The sequence below is a fragment of the Macrotis lagotis genome, chromosome 1, assembly GCF_037893015.1.
Source record: "Macrotis lagotis isolate mMagLag1 chromosome 1, bilby.v1.9.chrom.fasta, whole genome shotgun sequence".
NCBI classification, from domain to species: Eukaryota; Metazoa; Chordata; class Mammalia; order Peramelemorphia; family Peramelidae; genus Macrotis; species Macrotis lagotis.
In genome coordinates, this window is record NC_133658.1 from 298,358,746 (window position 1) to 298,378,199 (window position 19,454).

The 19,454-nt window shown below is 41.7% G+C and overlaps 2 non-coding genes across 2 annotated transcripts; one reads left to right on the forward strand and one right to left on the reverse strand.

Moving 5' to 3' along the window:
- Positions 1–212: 212 nt before the first annotated feature.
- Positions 213–295, forward strand: TRNAL-CAG (transfer RNA leucine (anticodon CAG)). The gene has a single exon. It is a non-coding gene; the product is annotated as a tRNA-Leu (tRNA).
- A 232-nt stretch (positions 296–527) lies between these two features.
- TRNAL-CAG (transfer RNA leucine (anticodon CAG)) lies at positions 528–610 on the reverse strand. Its single transcript has one exon. It is a non-coding gene; the product is annotated as a tRNA-Leu (tRNA).
- Between the last annotated feature and the right edge of the window lie 18,844 nt (positions 611–19,454).

The window sequence follows — 19,454 nt, forward strand, 5'->3', positions numbered from 1 at the left end:
CAGGCTGCAGGAGCTACGCAGTCTCGTCCCCTGCCCTTGCCCTTGGCCTTGGCCTTGGCCCCCGAGTCGGCCGAGGCCTCAGACCCGCTTTCCCGGCTCCGCCGGTTGGCAAAGCTCTCCGCCCGGCGGATGCCCCCCGAGCCGGACCCGCCGGCCACCCAGGCTCCGGCCGCAGCTTCCCAAGGCGCTTGGCAAAGCGTGCTCCTGCGGCAGTCAGGATGGCCGAGCGGTCTAAGGCGCTGCGTTCAGGTCGCAGTCTCCCCTGGAGGCGTGGGTTCGAATCCCACTTCTGACAGTATCGCCACTTTTGGTTTTTGTCCCAACGGGGAAGTTGTTCTTGACCTAGTCTACGCCACACGCGAGTCTATCCACGTCCCCCGAATACGGAGCTCTTCTCACACCTTGACCTAGTCTACGCCACACGCGAGTCTATCCACGTCCCCCGAATACGGAGCTCTTCTCACACCCCCGGGAAGAGACCCGTTCTTCCCAAGTTTTAAAATGAAACCTCAAGAAAAAATGGGAGTTGTCAGAAGTGGGATTCGAACCCACGCCTCCAGGGGAGACTGCGACCTGAACGCAGCGCCTTAGACCGCTCGGCCATCCTGACTTCCTGCGCAACGCCTCTTCTGCCTGCCGTGTTGTAGGGAGCGAAGCGGGCCGCCGCCCCGAGCGTGAGTGGCCCCTGCTGGAATCCCCGGGTACGCGCAGGCGTCCCGACGCGGCGGCCGGAGCCGGCCCCGCCCAGACTCCGCCCACACGCGGAACCGCGGCCCCCGCGCCCGGCCCGGCCTGCGGGAGGCGCCCGGCCCCGCGGCCGCTCAGACACGCGGCGCGGCCCGGCCCGGCCCGGCCTGCGGGAGGCGCCCGGCCCCGCGGCCGCTCAGACACGCGGCGCGGCCCGGCCTGCGGGAGGCGCCCGGCCCCGCGGCCGCTCAGACACGCGGCCCGGCCTGCGGGAGGCGCCCGGCCCCGCGGCCGCTCAGACACGCGGCGCGGCCCGGCCCGGCCCGGCCTGCGGGAGGCGCCCGGCCCCGCGGCCGCTCAGACACGCGGCGCGGCCCGGCCCGGCCCGGCCTGCGGGAGGCGCCCGGCCCCGCGGCCGCTCAGACACGCGGCGCGGCCCGGCCCGGCCCGGCCTGCGGGAGGCGCCCGGCCCCGCGGCCGCTCAGACACGCGGCGCGGCCCGGCCCGGCCCGGCCTGCGGGAGGCGCCCGGCCCCGCGGCCGCTCAGACACGCGGCGCGGCCCGGCCCGGCCCGGCCTGCGGGAGGCGCCCGGCCCCGCGGCCGCTCAGACACGCGGCGCGGCCCGGCCCGGCCCGGCCTGCGGGAGGCGCCCGGCCCCGCGGCCGCTCAGACACGCGGCGCGGCCCGGCCCGGCCCGGCCTGCGGGAGGCGCCCGGCCCCGCGGCCGCTCAGACACGCGGCGCGGCCCGGCCCGGCCCGGCCTGCGGGAGGCGCCCGGCCCCGCGGCCGCTCAGACACGCGGCGCGGCCCGGCCCGGCCCGGCCTGCGGGAGGCGCCCGGCCCCGCGGCCGCTCAGACACGCGGCGCGGCCCGGCCCGGCCCGGCCTGCGGGAGGCGCCCGGCCCCGCGGCCGCTCAGACACGCGGCGCGGCCCGGCCCGGCCCGGCCTGCGGGAGGCGCCCGGCCCCGCGGCCGCTCAGACACGCGGCGCGGCCCGGCCCGGCCCGGCCTGCGGGAGGCGCCCGGCCCCGCGGCCGCTCAGACACGCGGCCCGGGCCGGCCTGCGGGAGGCGTCTGGCCGCGCGCAGGCTCCACGGGCTTCTTTTTTCCCACCTCTAAAACCCCACGACACGTGGCAGTTCTCGGACTAAGTATTTCCGAGACCCCTTCCGACCAGCAAATAATAATGAATGAGACGCGGGGGCTGCCCTTAGGGAGCGCGGGAGGAGATGGCAACGCCAATGTCCATGCCAAGCCCCGGTGGGATTGTGGGTACCAGAGATGCGCAGAGAACCGCGAAGGCTGCGTGACTGGGCGCGGGGGGAGAGAGAGGTAGATCCGATGGGGCGCGGCGGCGTGGGGTGAGGCCCCCCGGCGCCAGGGGCGCTGACTTTACCCCAGAAGGAGGCGAGGTCGTATCATGGTCTAGAGGCAAGCTCTCCGGCTTTGGCGCGGGGGGAACCGAGGGTTCGAATCCCACCCCTGATGGGCGACAATCCCCTGACCTTTGGAGGCCTTCGACCCGACTGATGATGGAGCCACGAGTTTGGAGGAGCCCTCCAGAGGCATTGTAGAGACAGATGCCGGTCCTAAAGATGCGGCTGACCAAGGGCTTTGTAGTTAAGCATCGGACAGAAGAAGTCACTGAAAATGTTTGAGCACAAGAGTGACGTGATCAGAGCTGTTCTTTCAGAAGATAGTTTTGGCAGCAGTTAGGGACAGATTCCAAAGAAGAAAGAAGGGGCCAATTAGAAAACCAAATAGAGAGGTGTTGCACTCCCAACTAGAGCAATGGTCATAGGAGTGCAGAGAGGAGGGGAAAAGAGCTTCACAAGATCTAGCAACTGAGTGGAGAGAGAAAGAGATGGAGAGGCAGAGATGGAGAGGGAGGGAGAAAGAGAGGGAGAGGCAGAGATGGAGAGGGAGAGACAGAGATGGAGAGGGAGGGAGAGATGGAGAGGGAGAGACAGAGATGGAGGGAGAAAAAGAAAGGAAGAGAGGGAGGAGAGGAAAGGGAAGGGAGGGAGGGGGAGAGAGAGAGAAAGTCAACAACTCAACGTATTGTCCCTACATACCTGGGAAGAGAAGGGTGCCCTTAATAAAAAATAGGAAAATTTGGAGAAAGCATGGATTTAGGGGAGTTGAAAAATGAGTTCTCTTTTGGAACTACTGCATTTGAGATGTCTTTGCAGTAAAGGACTGAAGCTTTGGTAAAAGATTATTATTGTAATGATGGATCCTGAATCACTTCTATAGAAATGATCATTGAACCTGTAATATTAGGAGGAAGAATGTGAAGAAAGGTGTTTCAAATGAAGTGAAAAAGTTGAGCTGTCCTGATTAAGCCCAATTCCTGATTAAGCTATTCAAAAAACAGTGGGAAGTATGGGGAGAAAAAGAAAGAAAGATAGAAAGAGGATGAGAAGGGAAAAAAAGGAAATCCTCACAAGAAAATTATCAAGGAAGGAAAGAAGCAATGAGTAATCAAAAAGAGATCCCATATATGAATAAGTACTAGTGAGTAAAAGAAAGCAGGGAAAATCTCTAAAGTACAAGACTGCAAATTGCCAATAAACCCCAACAAGAGAGAACAGATGTATCACTAGAACTATCAGAGTGGTTTAGAACCTTAATGACAACTATGAAGGAAAAATATAACATTTATAAGATTGGAGATAAGAACGCTTAAAGAAAAATACAAAAGGGCAACAAAATTTCCAAATAGAAAAGATAATAGCAGATAGTCAAGGTAGGGCAATGAGGAACAGGATGGCTCAGGCCCCAATGTAAAAAGCAGAATTGGAAGAACAACTGATAAAATATAATTTAAAAGAAATTACAAGAAACCCTCCAGGCTCTAAAAACCCAGAAGCAACCTGATACTGTGGGTAGCTGTCAAGTCTCTAAATTCAAGGCCTGCCTCTCACACCACTTACCTAGGGACTGCTGGACAAGTCATTACCTTTAAATGACACCCAACACTTTCCAAGATGGTAAGTGGCAGAACAGTTGGTGATCTGCATTGGTAAAGTGAGTGTCCTTAGCAGAGATCTTTGTCTCTGAGAAAAATAAATTATTGGCCTATGACCCCAACAACCTGCTTCCCCTTCTGGCAGAAAGAAAAGTCTTCTTTGGAGGGATGGGGCGAGTGGAAAAGAATCTCAACATGTCTATTCTACATCCCTTTGAGCCACACAATGATATCCGGATACTACATATGGGGAACAGTTCTCACTACAATACTATGCTATCACAGGTGAATGTGAAAAACCATAATTTGTTAGGTCAACTTATGGGCACCCCACTCAGTTTCCAATTCTTTGTTACTACAAAGAAGAGCTATACATATTTTGTTCTTTTCTTCTTTCTTTAATACCTTTGGGGAATACACCACTAGTGGTAATGATAGGTCAAAGACCTTACAGTTTAAAATTTTTTTAGTCTTAATTCAAAATTGCCCTGCAGAATGACTAGACGAGTTGACAGTTCCACCTCATGCATTAATATACTGTTTTCCCACAGACCCTCCAGCATTTTTCACTTTCCTTTTTTTGTCAATGTTGTCAATCTAAGGGTTGTGATGGAACCTCAAACTTAATTTGCATTTTTCTAATTAGTGATTTAGAGCAGAGGTAGCCTAGTGCAGTATTTTTGGTTTGTTTGTTTTTTGGCCAGGGTCATATAGCAGTTAAGTTTCAAGTTTCTAAGGCCATCTTTGATCTCAGGTCTTTCTGACTCCAGGCCTCTGTACTCTATCCACTGTGTCACCTAGCTGCCCCTAAAGTAGAGGTACAAACACACTCAATTACATGAGACTAGGACCTATTGAACCAGATTAAAATGAAATTGAGAAATATTTCACTAAATAAAAAACAAAATAATATGCTTCCACAGTGATCCCTGTGAAGGGATAAAATATAGATGTTGCAATATAGATGACCTTCAAGATTCCTTCCACCTCTGTATTTTTGATATTGTGACCTTTTGCTTTATTTAGATACTAGAGGCCTTTCATAGGAAGAGATTTTCCCTCCCCTAGTCTACACCTCAAAACATTTCTATATCACTGCCCATTCTTTTCTCCACTTGTTCCTTTGATCTCAGTCCTTCCCATCCTCTATGGGAGATTGCTCCTTTAAACATGCCCTTTCTCATTCAATTTCAATGTCTAAGTCATTCAGTCTGAAGAAGACCATGACGGCAAGGAAATGATGTCATGACGTGCATATAATTTGGATTAAAGCGAGGGGATGCAAAGATGCCATTTTCATTCTCTCTTCCAGGACCATCTAAACCCTGATATAGTAGGAACAGGATGACTGGTATAGGACTGGATACAATGGGAGACCTTGACCTTTTAGATGTGGGTCTTTCCCAGATCGCTGAGACACCTTGATGCTGCCATATTACCAGATTTAGGGGGGGGTTGACTTAGCAAAATTCTGTCAAAATTCCATGTATAGTAGCTGCACCCTTTGATTCCTCAGCCAAGCAGATACACCTGTTTCCCACAGCCCCTCCAACAGTTGTCACTTTCCTCTTTTGTTAACTTTGCCAATCAGAGGAATGTGATAGAATTTCAGACAAATTACGTGGAATTTTTCTAATTATTAGTGATTTAAAACAAATGTATCCTAGTGTAGTTTCCTCTAAACTTTACAGTCTGCTTCCAACTCCACAATTTGACTAAACTAGCTTTTTTGCAAAGTTGCAAAGAAACTGAATTTACTAAATTTGATAGACTTTTTCTCAGTCCTCATCTTTCTTGAACTCTTTGTAGTTTTTTATACTATTCACCATCCTTCCCCTTACTCTTGAATATTTCCTTTCCTCATTTGACAATGTCCAAAACTTTCTTTCTTCAGTCATTCTGGCTCTCACAACTTCAGGAGTAGTTACTGAAGTCCTCCTTTCCAGAATAACGACTAGGGGCAACCTACTGGAGGCTCTGCTATCCCAAAAGATGTTTTTATGAAAGGACTCTCTTACAGTTTTCCGTCTGTCTAACTAAGTCTTCCTTAGTCTCCCTTGCTGTATCATCTATGCTCTATCCCTTATTTATATGTTCCCCAAGGCTCTCTTTGGGGCCCTTTTCTCTCTCCAAGCTTTTTCTCCTTGATGTCTCCATGAGCCTAGAATGAACTCCCTTATTACCTTCACCTTTAGAATCCAGCATCCTTCAAAACTCAGATGAAATACCTCCTCCACACAAAACATTTACCATTCCCCATTCTTTCCTCCCTTCCTACCCCAATACCCACCTGCTAGTGCTTCCCTTTCTTGAAAAAAAATAATTGGATTTTCTTCAAGAATATAATGAATTGGCCTCAGTGGCCAACTAGTTAAATTCAAAGAATGAAAGGGATCTCCATGATTACATATCTGATAAATGGTTATCCAGCCTTTGCTAAAAGACTTCCTAGAAGGAACTTATCATTTCTGAGGGTAGCCTATGCTGCATTTGGAATGTTTTAGTTGTTAAGGAAATTTTTATTGACATTAAGATTGTTCCTCTTTGGAACTTCCACCCACTACTCCTTATCAACCACTCTAGAAAACAATTTATAATTGTGCAGAGAAAATTGCTAAAATATAGCCCACTGCTAGGGATATGCCACAAGGAGTGAAAGATAGAAAGAAAGGTTCCATATATACCAAAATAGTCATAGAAGCACTTTGGATGTGTGTGTGTGTGTAACAGCAGAGAACTAGAAACAAAATATACGCCAATTTATTACAGAATGGCTAAACAAAGTATATTACATGAATTTAATGGAATGCTACTACTATACTTTAAGAAAAATAAAGAATTTTAAGGATATATATATATGTATATATATATATATATATATATATATGAATTGATGCAATGAAGAGAAACCAAAAAAAAAATATATACAATGGCTACAACAATGTAAATGGAAAGAATAAAAATGCAAAATGAAATGCTGAGTAATTGTAATGGCCAATGGCCTCTGAAGAAAAGATGAGAAATTGTACTTCCTTCTTTACAAAGGTAGGGATTTTAGGTATAGAATATTTCATATATTTCGGACTCAACTGATGTATGGTTAATTTTACTGAACTGCTTTTTGACTTTTTTATTCTTACTTTAAAGGGAGTGACTCTCTAGGTAGGAGAGGGGAGAAGGATATATTTGGAAATGAAAATGATGTAAAAACAAAAAATATCAATATAAATTTTTAGAAAAAGAAAAAATATCCCCACTTAAAAAAAAACTTACAAAATCAAACAGTGTAATATTAAAGACCAAGCTTGGTTTTAGGGAAGGGTTGAGAAAATGTACCTCCCAGGTTTTATTTTAGAGATGAGGAGATTAAAGTGTAGAATAATAAATATTTGTTAATTAATCAATCAATTGATTATATACTCACAAATGCAATTGTGTATTCATTTTGCTGAATTAAAAAAACTTCATTTTTATAGTTTTATTTCAAGAAAAAGCTTAATGGGGAGGAAAGAGATCTATTTAGAATGAAGGGATAAATAAAATTATTAAACTATGTAATGATACTTCTTCTTTAATGTCATAGCACTCATAAAATCACATAAATTTCTGATGTTGAACCATTTGACAATGTCCAGAACTTTCTTTCTTCAGTCATTCTGGCTATCACAACTTCAGGAGCAGTTACTGAGGTGCTTCCCAGAATAATGACTTGGGGCACTTTACTGGAGGCTCTGCTATTCCAAAAGATGTGCCTATTAGGGAAAAAGGTGGTCAAGGTGGTGTTTTGTTTTTTTAAATAAAATAAATGCCTACTGAATTGAACTAATTCAAGTGAGTAATGGTGAATATAATTCAAGTATTCTTGAGGGAGGGGTGGAGAATAATAGAAAAAGGTTGTGGAGATCAGAGAAAATCATATCATGCTCCTGATTATGCCAAACTATTTAGAATAGGATTTTTTTTAATAAGAGTTCAGTTTTCACATAGAAGAAACATCCCAAAGTGGTCATAGGAAGCATACTCATGGGGTTATACATATTCAATCATTGGTGAAACTTCAGAAAAGTTTCTTGAAATGGCACAGGCAGGAAACCAGTCCAGTTTTTTGTGCAAGATGTGAGTAGTTATATCAAACAAAGGCAAGAAAGACTGGGAAGGAGTATGCAAGGACTGGGGGAGAATACTTGACAGATGGTAGAAGAGGGTTGTGAGGGGTGGCTAGGTGGCACAGTGGATAAAGCACTGGCCCTGGAGTCAGGAGTACATGGGTTCAAATCTGGTCTCAGACATTTAATAATTACCTAGCTGTGTGGGCTTGGGCAAGCCACCTAACCCCATTTGCCTTGCAAAAAAAAAGAAGAGGGTTGTAGGAGGATGAAATTGTCTTAGTGACTTTCACAATTATATATTCAAATCAATCTACAAACATTTATTAAGGGCTTCGGAATAGTGATGTCAAAGTCAACTAGTAATGAAAGCCACTGAAGTGTAGACAAGGATCTATGCAGACTGCACACTGATTTAGAAAACAAAATGTTAACATTTTGTTTTATTATATTTTTACTTATTTTGTTAAAAATTCCCCAATTTTAATCTTGTTCTGGTGCAGTAGGGAGTGTTGTGGGTCAGTAATATATCTGATGTTTGGAAAGCATTCAGGTTCCTCAGTGAAGACACTATGTGTAACCTCTAGGTTGATCACTCGAGGCTGAATCATCTAATTCAATCCAGAGCTCATAAATCCTGTTTCCACTTAATCTCCACTGGATCAAGCCAGAATAAATCTTATGGCATTAAGAGTAAAGCCAAGGAGATTTAATTAAAGCAGAATGCAAGGTAAATAATGAGCAATTAATTCAATGCACATTCTCAATCCCCCTTTGCCAAAGTTCCCACCACCCCACACATGTTTTCCCATGGACCTCTGGCCTCATCTGCTGTTTAGGTCCCTCTGGACAGATTCTGCTCCCTCCTCAACTCAGCAGGAACTGCATAGAACAAATTGTTCATAGCAGAATATTAGGTTGGTGTTCACAGCAGCAGTATTGGGTGTCCTGGCTATTTCTTTCAGCACAGAAGATGTTGAGCTTTCATGACAGGATGTTGGTATGGGAGCCAGAGAATGTTGCAGAGACCATTGTGACTTCCTCTGAGCATGAGAAACTAGGTTAACATGAAACCTTGGGCTCTTTTGAAAGAACTGATGTGGGGGCAGCTAGGTGGCGCAGTGGATAAAGCATCGGCCTTGGAGTCAGGAGTACCTGAGTTCAAATTTGATCTCAGACACTTAATAATTACCTAGCTGTGTGGCCTTGGGCAAGCCACTTAACCCCATTTGCCTTGCAAAAAAACTAAAAAAAAAAAAAGAAGAACTGAAGTGTTCTGGATAGCAATAAGAAGACAGGGAAACTGTAGAACATTCTGAGTATCCCTCTCCTTGGCACACCAACTAGAAACAAGATGTCAGGTTGTGGTTGTGACTTTTTCCCTCTCTTCTCATTTTGTCCAGGGCTTTTTCAAACCTTGGTTCATCCCAGAACAAGATTTCTGTCTTCCTTTTTAAACTGATCACAATAAAAGCTAGCCAGTTCTACACATGCTTCTAAGAGATATAGTTCCCAAAGAGAATGTCAGCAGATATCATCATACATATAGATGAGACAGGGTCCCTGCCCTAATAGGACTTAGTCTAGTAAGAGGATAAAAGTAATGCTGAATGAAGTGAGCAGAACCAGTACACACTAACAGCAACATTGTGTGATGATTAACTATGATGGACTTAGCTCCTCTCAGCAGTTTAGTGATCAAGGATAATTTTAAAAGACTTATGATGTAAATGCTTTCCATACCCAAAGGGAAAAACTATGAAATTTGAATGCAGACTAAAGCACATTATTTTCACTTTTTAAAACATGTTTTATGTTTTTTCTTTAATTCTGATTCTTCTTTCATATTCTTCTTTCATATGGAAATATGTTAAATATGATTATACATATAGGTATAACCTATGTCAGATAACTCACTGTCACTTGGGGTGGGGAGGAAGGAAGAGTGGTACTCAAAAATCTTACAAAAAGATGAATGTTGAAAACTATCTTTGCAAGTAATTGAAAAAGATAAAATAAACTAATATTAAAAAAGAAAAGATATTTTATTCAAGACTAATAAATTTCATTGTGTTATCCAAAGGAAAAAAGAAAAAAGAGGATGAGTAAGGTTTAAATGCAAACTTACCTAGTCTACTCTATGTAGCTAGCCTTAGACCAGAACATGTTTCACATCGCATCCAGCCATCCTCCCTGGCCTTCTTGTCATCTTCACCACACCCCTCTTTCTCCTTATCAGAAGGAGCACTCTCCATACCAGATCCCAAGAGTCCCTGACTCCAGTCTCTAAATTATTTACTCATGTTTGAAATTTCCATCATGGTAGAGAATTCTCAGGTCCTTAATTTCCATAGCTATAAAACAGGGTCAAATAATATTAATGACCCATTTGGTTCATAGGGATTGTGAATATAAGCAAAGGAATAATATTGGTGCTGGTATGAATTCAGGACAAAGTCTGCCAATTCCATTTTTGTTAAGAGAAGAGCCCTTGCAATTTGCTTGACCCTGATACCTGTACCTAAGTACAGTATGAGAGCTGAAAGGAATTTTCTCACCAGGATTCAAATTGTTGATAGGCCTAAGGAAGTAGTTGATGGAATCCTGGCGAAATCTAACCAGAAACTAGATTTTACTTTTAAAAGTTTGTTTTTTGTTTGTTTGTTTTTTATTCCAGCTGGCTGAATGAGATTGTGAAAGAACTGGAACTGCATTTGGGCTATTTGATAAAAAAAAAAAAAAATGTGTAGGACTTACTCTCCTGCATGAAAGAGGATGCAACATAATTAACAAGAGAACCAGAAGATGGCAGCAGCTCAGTAGAGTATGACAAGCAGTAAGTGGAAATAGGACAGACAAAATAACCCAACAGATGGTACCTGTGGCTCACAGAGCAGTGGGTAAATCAGTTCACAAGTTAGCAAGGAAAGCAGCCCTGTAGATGATATCACCAAGCGGGTAATTGAGCTATCAATTGTGACAGCTTCTAAGACTGAACATAGCTCAGAAATACAGCCAGAGAAGCATGAGTCTCTCACGCTGTGAATGATCTCTGCATGTTTCCTTTCTCCCATGGATGTTCTGTCATTATACATATTCCCTATGGATGTTCCTTCTTCCAACAATACTGGGGGAATCTGTGATAAAGTAATCATCTGTATGCATGAGGCGATTTTCCTTATTATTTACCTTGATATTCTGTTTAATTATTTATGTTTTGCTTTAGATTAATGTGTCATTTCAACAAACAATTATTCAACTTAATTCAATAAGTATTTATTGAATACCTATCGTGCTTCAGACACAAAGGAAAGGAAGACAGTTCTGTGCTGGGATGAACCAAGGTTTGGAGAGAAAGGAGAAAAAAAATCACAAGTGTTAGAAGCTTAGAGGTATGGCATATATACTACTTGGGGGATACAACATGTATATACTAATATAGTACTAATTCAATTTTATTTTTTCAATTATCAATAATATTTATTTTTCACCCCCCAAGAAAAAAAGCAATAAATAAGAAAAATTTGCATACAGATATTAAGGAGGGAGTCTGGAACATGTACAGATCTCACCAGTTTTCTTAGATGTCATCTCCATGTGTGGGAAGATAGGGAGCCTCTTCTGGGAGAATTATAAGGTCTGGAGCATGCATGGACGTTTTATAACTGGTTCTGGTTGGCCCACTACATGGTTGGAAGAAGCCTTTTTCTCTGTAAGTTCTTTAACTGCATTTTTTGTGACCTTCAAAAAGGCCTAAGTCAGCACCAGCCTTGGTTTTTGCTGTATTTGCATCTGAGATAACAAGATGACTCCTTCACTTACAGCCTCTGGAAAGAGAACTCTGCTATAAGGGGAAGGACCACTAGGTCCTCACCCCTGGACTACTATCTTCCTTTCCTTTGGCCCCCCAAAAGGTCATGAGTTCTCCAACCTGAAATAGCCCTGGGGACCCCAGAGTCCAGGAGTTTGGGGCAGGTATTAGCTAGCCCAATACAAGTATAGGATTTCAGCTCAGCAAAAGTTTTAAGGTAGCCACCTTTGAACATGAATTTGATGGCACTTGGTCTATGAAAGAACCTAGTTAAATTGTGAGCCTAATCCCTCTCCATGCCATTCCTCCCTCCCAGACTGATGTGAAATAGGGAGGTTTATTTCCCTAAGGTGTTGATGGAATATGTTTATATATTTGTTCTTGCTATAGCTGTAAAGCAAATATTCCTGTTTAAAAATGCAACTGATGTTAAGTGGCTAAATGAAACTAGACCCCTGAAATTATGGGGAATATAGATAATGGGGCTCAAGACAATAGCAAAGAAGAAAGCTACTTCAATTCTTTCAAGGTAACTGAGAACCCTAGGGGTGGGGTAATGAGGGGAAAAGTAGACCCAGACCTTAGACAGTGGGGTTGGAATTAACCATGTTACAAAAATGTGCAGTCAAGCAAATCAAATTCCCATATTGGCATATATATATATATATATATATATATATATATATATATATATATATATATCCAGAAATATGTGTCTCATTCTAGACTATTGGTCTATCCACTCTCATTCAGGGGGTGGGCAGCATTCATCATCAGTCTCTGAAATCATGGTTGGTCATTGTGTTCTCAAAGTTCTTAAATTCTTAAGATCAGAGTCAAATTTTTTCATTTTTTATAATATTACTATAAAGTATATAGTTATTCCCTTCCACATCATAGGGATTAGGAATGCAGTGTCCCACAATTTGGAAAATCTGCATAAAAATTTTTGACCTTCCCTTCAGAAAAAGTCTTCTATAAACTCCTCAAAATTACCATTTAATTTCTTATACCAATTTCTTATATCAGCCTTGCTATATTGAAACCATAATGGAGAAACTCATGATGTGGAAGGGAGAACTGTAAAATATTCTCTTACTTTTTCTCGCTTCACTCTTTATCAGTACATAGTCTTCCCAAATTCTGTTTCTCTGAAACTATCTTTTTCATCATTTCTTGTAACATAATAGCATTTCATTACATTTATATGTTATAGTTTGTGTAGCTGTTCCTAAATCAGTGAATACCCCCTTAGTTTCCAGTTCTTTGGCACTACAAAAAGATATTTTGAATTTATCCTTTTGTTGGAAAGAGGTCATGGTCTAAAGAGCCATCATTCATAGAAATGAATACCTATAATATTCACAGTAAAGCATACAGTACATACCTAATATATTCAAGATGATTTTAAAAATCATTTCAAGAGAAAAAGCACAAACAATGGAGTGAATCAGAGAACAACTCTCGGAGAAAGTGGTATGCTTTGAAGGCAGTTAGGTATTCTATTAGGTAGACAAGAATGAATTACAAACATGAGAGATCAACTGTGCCATGGAATGGAAGTTAAAGACTGAATGTTACATAAACAAAACAGTTAGCAAGCAAGTTTGATTAGAACAGAAATTGCATAAAGCAGAATAATATGAAATAAGATGAGAAGGGTAAGTGAGGACCAGATTGTGGAGGGTCATATATATCTATATATCTATATCTATAGATATAGATATATAGATATATATAAAATAGCAATATTATAAAAAGTGAAAAAAATTTAACTCTGATCTTAAGAATTTAAGAACTTTGAGAACACAATGACCAACCATGATTTCAGAGATCGATGATGAATGCTGTCCACCTCCTGAATAAAAGCAGATAGACTAAGGATTTTGTGTTTTATCCTAGAAGGAGAGGAAACCATTGAAAGTTATTGAGTAGGAAGACAATATGGTTATTCTGTGTTTTAGGTAGCTATATGAAGCATGAATTAAAAAGGAAAGAGATTGGAAGAAAGATATACTAAAAACTTTTTTAAATTAAACTCTGAAAGAGGTGATGAAATTCTTAAGTAAGATAGAATTGTATAAGTAGAAAGGATATGAGATACCATGGAATTAGAAACAAGACTTGCCAATTAATTGTAAATATGGGAAGGAGTATAAGGGAGAAGGATGAGTTAAGGATATCTCCCAGGTCGTGAATCATGGCGCCTTGAAGGATGCTGATTCCTTTGACAAAAACAAAAAAGTTTGGAGGATGAAGTTTAGGAGAAAATAAAATGTTTTTGTTTTGGATGTGTTGAGTTTAAGTTGCTGATGGAACACTGAAGTGGACATATTTAGCAAGCAAAAGATAATGAGGGATTGGAGTTCAGGGGAGAGTTTTGGAGGTTTTATATACTTAGAGAAGATCAATAAGAGCTAATGAGATCACAAAAGAAAAGAGGGAAGAAAAAAAGAGAAAGTCAAGAGCAGAATCTTGAGGGATATCTATACTTAGTGGACAGAAGGAGAAGGAAGATCCTACAAAGGAGACTGAAAAAGGAGCAGTCAGATAATTTAAAAGAGAAAGAAGGGGCACAGGATCCAAGGGAAGAGACTGCATAGTATGGGGCAAAAGGAGTTGAAAGGTCAAGTGAAATGAGACCTGAGGAAGGGGAATTGAATTTAGCAATTAAGAGATTACTGGCAACCTGAGACAGAGAGAAGTTTAAATATTTGGGTGTAAAGTCAGATTGCAAAGAGTTGAGAAGTTCATAGGAGTTGAGAAAATGTAGTTAATGAATGAAGACACATCTTTCTAGGCATTTAGCTGTGAAGGGGAGAAAGATAGTGTGAGGATGGTGGGTTAAATGAAGGGTTTTTTTAAGTCTGGGGGAGACCTGACCAGGTTTGTAGGTAGCAAGGAAGAAGCCAATCCATCCAATATATCAAGAGGGAATTATCGAGGAACCACAGTGCCAGAAGAAAAGGGAAAAGTGTTCTAGAGAATAGGTAGCAGGATTAGCTTTGAGAAGAAAAAGGGCTACTTCTTCATCAGATACCAGAGCAAAGGGGGAAAGAATAAGGGAAGTCGAAGAAGGGATTTGATATGTGAAATAGGGCAGAAGTGGGAGTCCTGTGATTTGATCTGATAAAAGAAAATATTGAAAGGGGTTCCTGACTATGATTTTGTGATGTGCTGCTTCCAGGTCTCCACAGTTGAGAGAAGCCAAAGATAAGCAAAAAGAGTGAATAATTGGAGAGATATTATTAATACTCAGTAGTAAAGTATAATAAAACTAATTAGAGATAAGCAGAAGCATAGAGAAGAAAGGGAAAAGATTGTTCCACCTTGCCTTCCCTCTCACATAAAGAGATAGAAATTTTGCTAATCTCTTGTGGGTGTGAAGAACTATACTATGAGGGTTTACAGCAATTCTTCAATCGTTTTATTTTTCATGTTTCTTTTGTCAGTCTGTGATATATACAAGGTTCTAGAGGCATAATTTCTGGGCAATTAATCATTTTGATATGACTATACCTGTGTGGTCAAGCAAAACATGTTTCCTTATTAGCTATATTTTGGAAGAAACCAAATAACAAAACAAAACAAAACAAAAACAAGAAAAGTAAAGAAAATGTAGAAAATATGCCTCAGTCTACATTCGGACTATTTCAATTCTTTCTCTGAAGATGGAAAGCATTTTTCTTCAAGTTTTTGTCTTGGATATTGCTGAGAATAGTTGTCATTCACAGTTGATTATATTGTTCAATGTTGCTCTTACTGTGTATAATGTTCCCTTAGTTCTACTCACTTTGTTTTGTATCAGTTAATGTAAGTATTTCCAAGTTTTTCTAAAATTCTCCTACTCATCCTTTCTTATAACACAATAATATTCCATCATAATCATAAACCACAATTTGTTCAATTAATGGCCATCCTCTCAACTTCCAGTTCTTTTTCACTGTAAAAAATGAGCCATAAGCAAATATGGAAATGTACCAACTTGTGCATTTTCCCTGAGAGGAGGATTACATACAAGAATTTTGTATTAATGAGACCCCATTAGTTATTAATTATTAAATATATTTGTAGACTGTATAAAAATACAAATGGTTGACATGGGAGTAATAAGCTGGATTCCAGATAGGTCCTGAGAAATGCCCTGAAGTTTCTTGAGAGTGTTTGAAACTCTGACTCAAAGGTATCAAAAATAGAAAATATATTAGGTGCTCTCTCAGGGAAAATGGACCTTATGTGTCATGAAACTTGCCCTGCAAGTCCCTGGGATTCTATGAATGTCAAATATACTAGGGACATTGCCCAATAACTGACCTTGTGGAGACTGACCTTGATGACTAAGAGTATGATCAGAGATTGATATGAAATAGGGTAGGTCCTCTGTAGCTTTGTAGATTCAGTGAGCTAGGGATCAGTGGAACTGGGGGGAAATTCCATCAAAGGTGAAGGATGTGGTGACCTGGAAAAAAATCCAGCCAGGCCACTGAAAAAGACTTGGACTCCAGTAGCCATTTGGGATCCTCCACTGGGGAAGGGACAATGATTAAACTGGGAACTTGACCTTTGTCCAGCCCTAGGGAAAATTAGTAACCAGGGGTATTGGAGCAGAAATAACTATACACCCTGAGAAATAGATCCCACAATCCCTTTGCTCTCCAGCCCTAACCAAAAAAGCAACCCTGTGCTATGAACAGCTTCTTATCCAAATCCTGGATCTGTATTGTTAAATAGATCTTTTAGTTATTACTCTTAACAGATTCCTGGGGTTAGGCATTCTATTAAAGGGTAGAGAATTAGCGAGAGAATTACAGGAAGTAAGGAATTTGAGGAAGATTCCTTTGCCAATTTTTGCCTAGGGTTTCTAGGACTTAAAACCAACTCCTAGAGATGGATTCCCTGGCTCTAGTAATTATCTTTTATGTCAGTATGGTTATTTTAAACTTTTCCAAAGTCCTTCATACTGAATATTATTTGATCTTCTGACTCACTGCTTTGTAAATTTGAAGATGTTACATCAATATGAGTTTTTCTTATTACTGCCTAAGCTGACTTCAGTGCTATAAACAATAATTATAGGAGTCAGGGGACCTGGGTTTTAGATCCACCTGTACCACTAAATAGCTTTGTGAGCTTGGACAAATTACTTCTGCTCTAAATTTTCCCTTCTGTAAAAACCGGGAAATGAAACCAGGCAATCTTGTAGTTCCCTTCTAAATTCAGAATCTGTGATCAATAATCTAAGTATTCCCTACTAAATGAGGAAATATTTTCCTCAATAATAAATAATAAAGAAAATCTGGGTCTCAGGGCAGGGCAATGGTAACTACCATCTGTGTTCCCCTCAGCAAATTAATCTGCTTCTCACAAACTGAGGTTTAAGGGAACCAGGTTTGGAGTTGGAAGCCCTGGCCCCCATATATACCCACACCCACTCTAAACTCTCTTCAGAACTCCTCTGGTCCCTAGAAAAAAATAAGAAGAAAGCATATAGAAAGAGTCACTAGTTCTTGGGTTGGGGTAAATTTTCTTCATAAGTTATTTCAGCTGGGATAAACTGCAGGGAAAGAGGTCTAGTGAACAAAAGCCACTCAATATCTCTAGCTACTCCCTTCCCTGCCCAACTATCCCCAGTATTTTTGAAATAGCATCCCAATTAATTAACTCTCTCTGGTTTGACTTCCTGTGGAGTATCCAATTTGGTTTTAAAAACAAAACAACCCAAGCCAGATCACATGAATATAATAATAACCGAGAATTTTATAGCATTTTGAGGTTTGCAAAACCCTTTGCATTATCTCGTTTGATGTTTAAAACAACTCTGGGAGTAGCTTATCCATTGTATGACAGAGGAAACAGATTCAGAGAAGTTAAACTAAGAAGTATCAGAGATGTTATTTGAACTTAAATGTCTCAACTACAAGCACAACACTCTTTCTACTACTCCTACTCTGCCCAGTATATAAAATATACATCCCCTTATCTTTTCTGCTCTGAGTCCTTTTGTCTTTATAACTCATCTCACACAATGAACTCTTTCTTACAAAATTGTCTTGCTCTCCAGTTGCCCATACTGTACAATTTAGCACTTCATTCTGTACTGTCTTATTTTCTTATTGTTCCCTGTGTTTCTTGCCTCTAGTAACTATATATTCCTTGAAAAAGAAATGAGATTGGAAGAGGAACACAAAGGGGAAAAAAATGTTATTTTGATTCTTTTAAATATACTTTATTGATATATTCTTGTTTTTGTATCCTTACATATTTTTACCTGTATACTGCCCATTTTTCCTCATAGAGAATCATTCCTTAATAATAGACCTTTTTAAAATAACTTTTTAAAAGATGAAAAAATTCAAACTAATCAACATATTAAAAATCAAATCTCATTACATTTCCCCCAAGAGGCAGCTAGTAGAACAGTAGTGTGCTAGATCTGGAGTCAGGAAGAACTGAGTTCAAAAGTGACCTCAGATACTTTCTAGCTGTGTGATCCTGGACTAACTACTTAGTCTGTCTATCTCAGTTTTCTCAACAGTAAAATGGGGATAAAAGCACCTACCTCACGGGGTGGTATAAGGATCAAATGAGATAATATTGTAAAAAGTGTCCCTCTCCTCTTCCTATATTCCCTATGACTGTTCAGGACCCTCATCTTCCCAGTCATTCATGCTTACAACATAAACATCATCCTTGACTCCTCACTTTCCCTTAATGCCCACATTCAATCCATTGCAAGTTCTGTCAATTTTACCTATCATCTCTGATAGACTCTCCCTTCTCTTGTGACACTACCACCACCCTGGTGCAGACCAGTATCACCTACACTGTGACAGTATCCTCCTAATTGGTCTCCCTGTCTTGAGTCTTTCCCCATTCTCACCTTGATGCAGGGAAAAGACATAGAGAATTAAGAATGTAGCAGAAGCAGAATTTGTCTGATAAATCTTGTTAAATTGGGTGGAAGTTCCCTACTCTTGAGATGTAAATCGACTACCATTGTTTCATTGTTAATTTGTAAAATGTGTATCCTCATCTCTTGAGGCTTCACCCCTCTACCTAATTCCTGGTCCAGTAAGGGGGGAAAGGGAATTGACCTTTTGCCTTCTAGAATAAGGGATAAGCCTATAAAAATCTGGGTTGGACCTCTGCTCAGGGCCAGAGTCTGACTCTCTGGCCCAGTCAATTCTGTTTGACTGTTCTTTTATCTCTGTCTCTCTCTACCTATCATTTTCTTTTGCATTGTAAGTTCTTTTTAAAAAATCTTTATTTTTCTTTCCACACCTGAATTCCTGGGTCTGAGCCATAATTCATTGCATGGCAGTAATCTAACCGAAGTAGCCAGCAGCTACAACCTCAGTCATCAAATTGCCTAAAGTGGAACCTGACTTTAACATGCTGCCTCCTCCTCCCCACTCCTTTCAATAAACTCCAGTGACTCCCTATCACCTCTAGCATCAAATATAAAATCCTTTCAGGCATTCAAAGCCCTTCATAACTTGGCCCTTTCCTGTGTATTCAGTCTTCTTTCACCTTCCTCCCCTCCATTTCCTCTCAAATACAGTGACACTGGCCTCCTTACTATTCCTCCAATAAGACCCCCCAAATCTCAACTCCAGGGGTATCCATAGGCTGCTTCTCAAACCCAGAACTCTTGATCCTCAACCTCACCTCCTAGCTTGCCTGGCTTCCTTCAAGGATCAGATAAAGTCCCACCTTCTGCAAGAAGCCTTTCTCAGGTCTCCTTAATCTTAGGACCTTCCTATTTCCAATTCCTAGATGCAAATGGTGTCTGGCACATTAGAATGGTGTGGCCTGACACTCTAGGTAAGTGCTTAATAAATCCTTTTAGGTGACTGTTTAGTTCACAGAAATATCTAA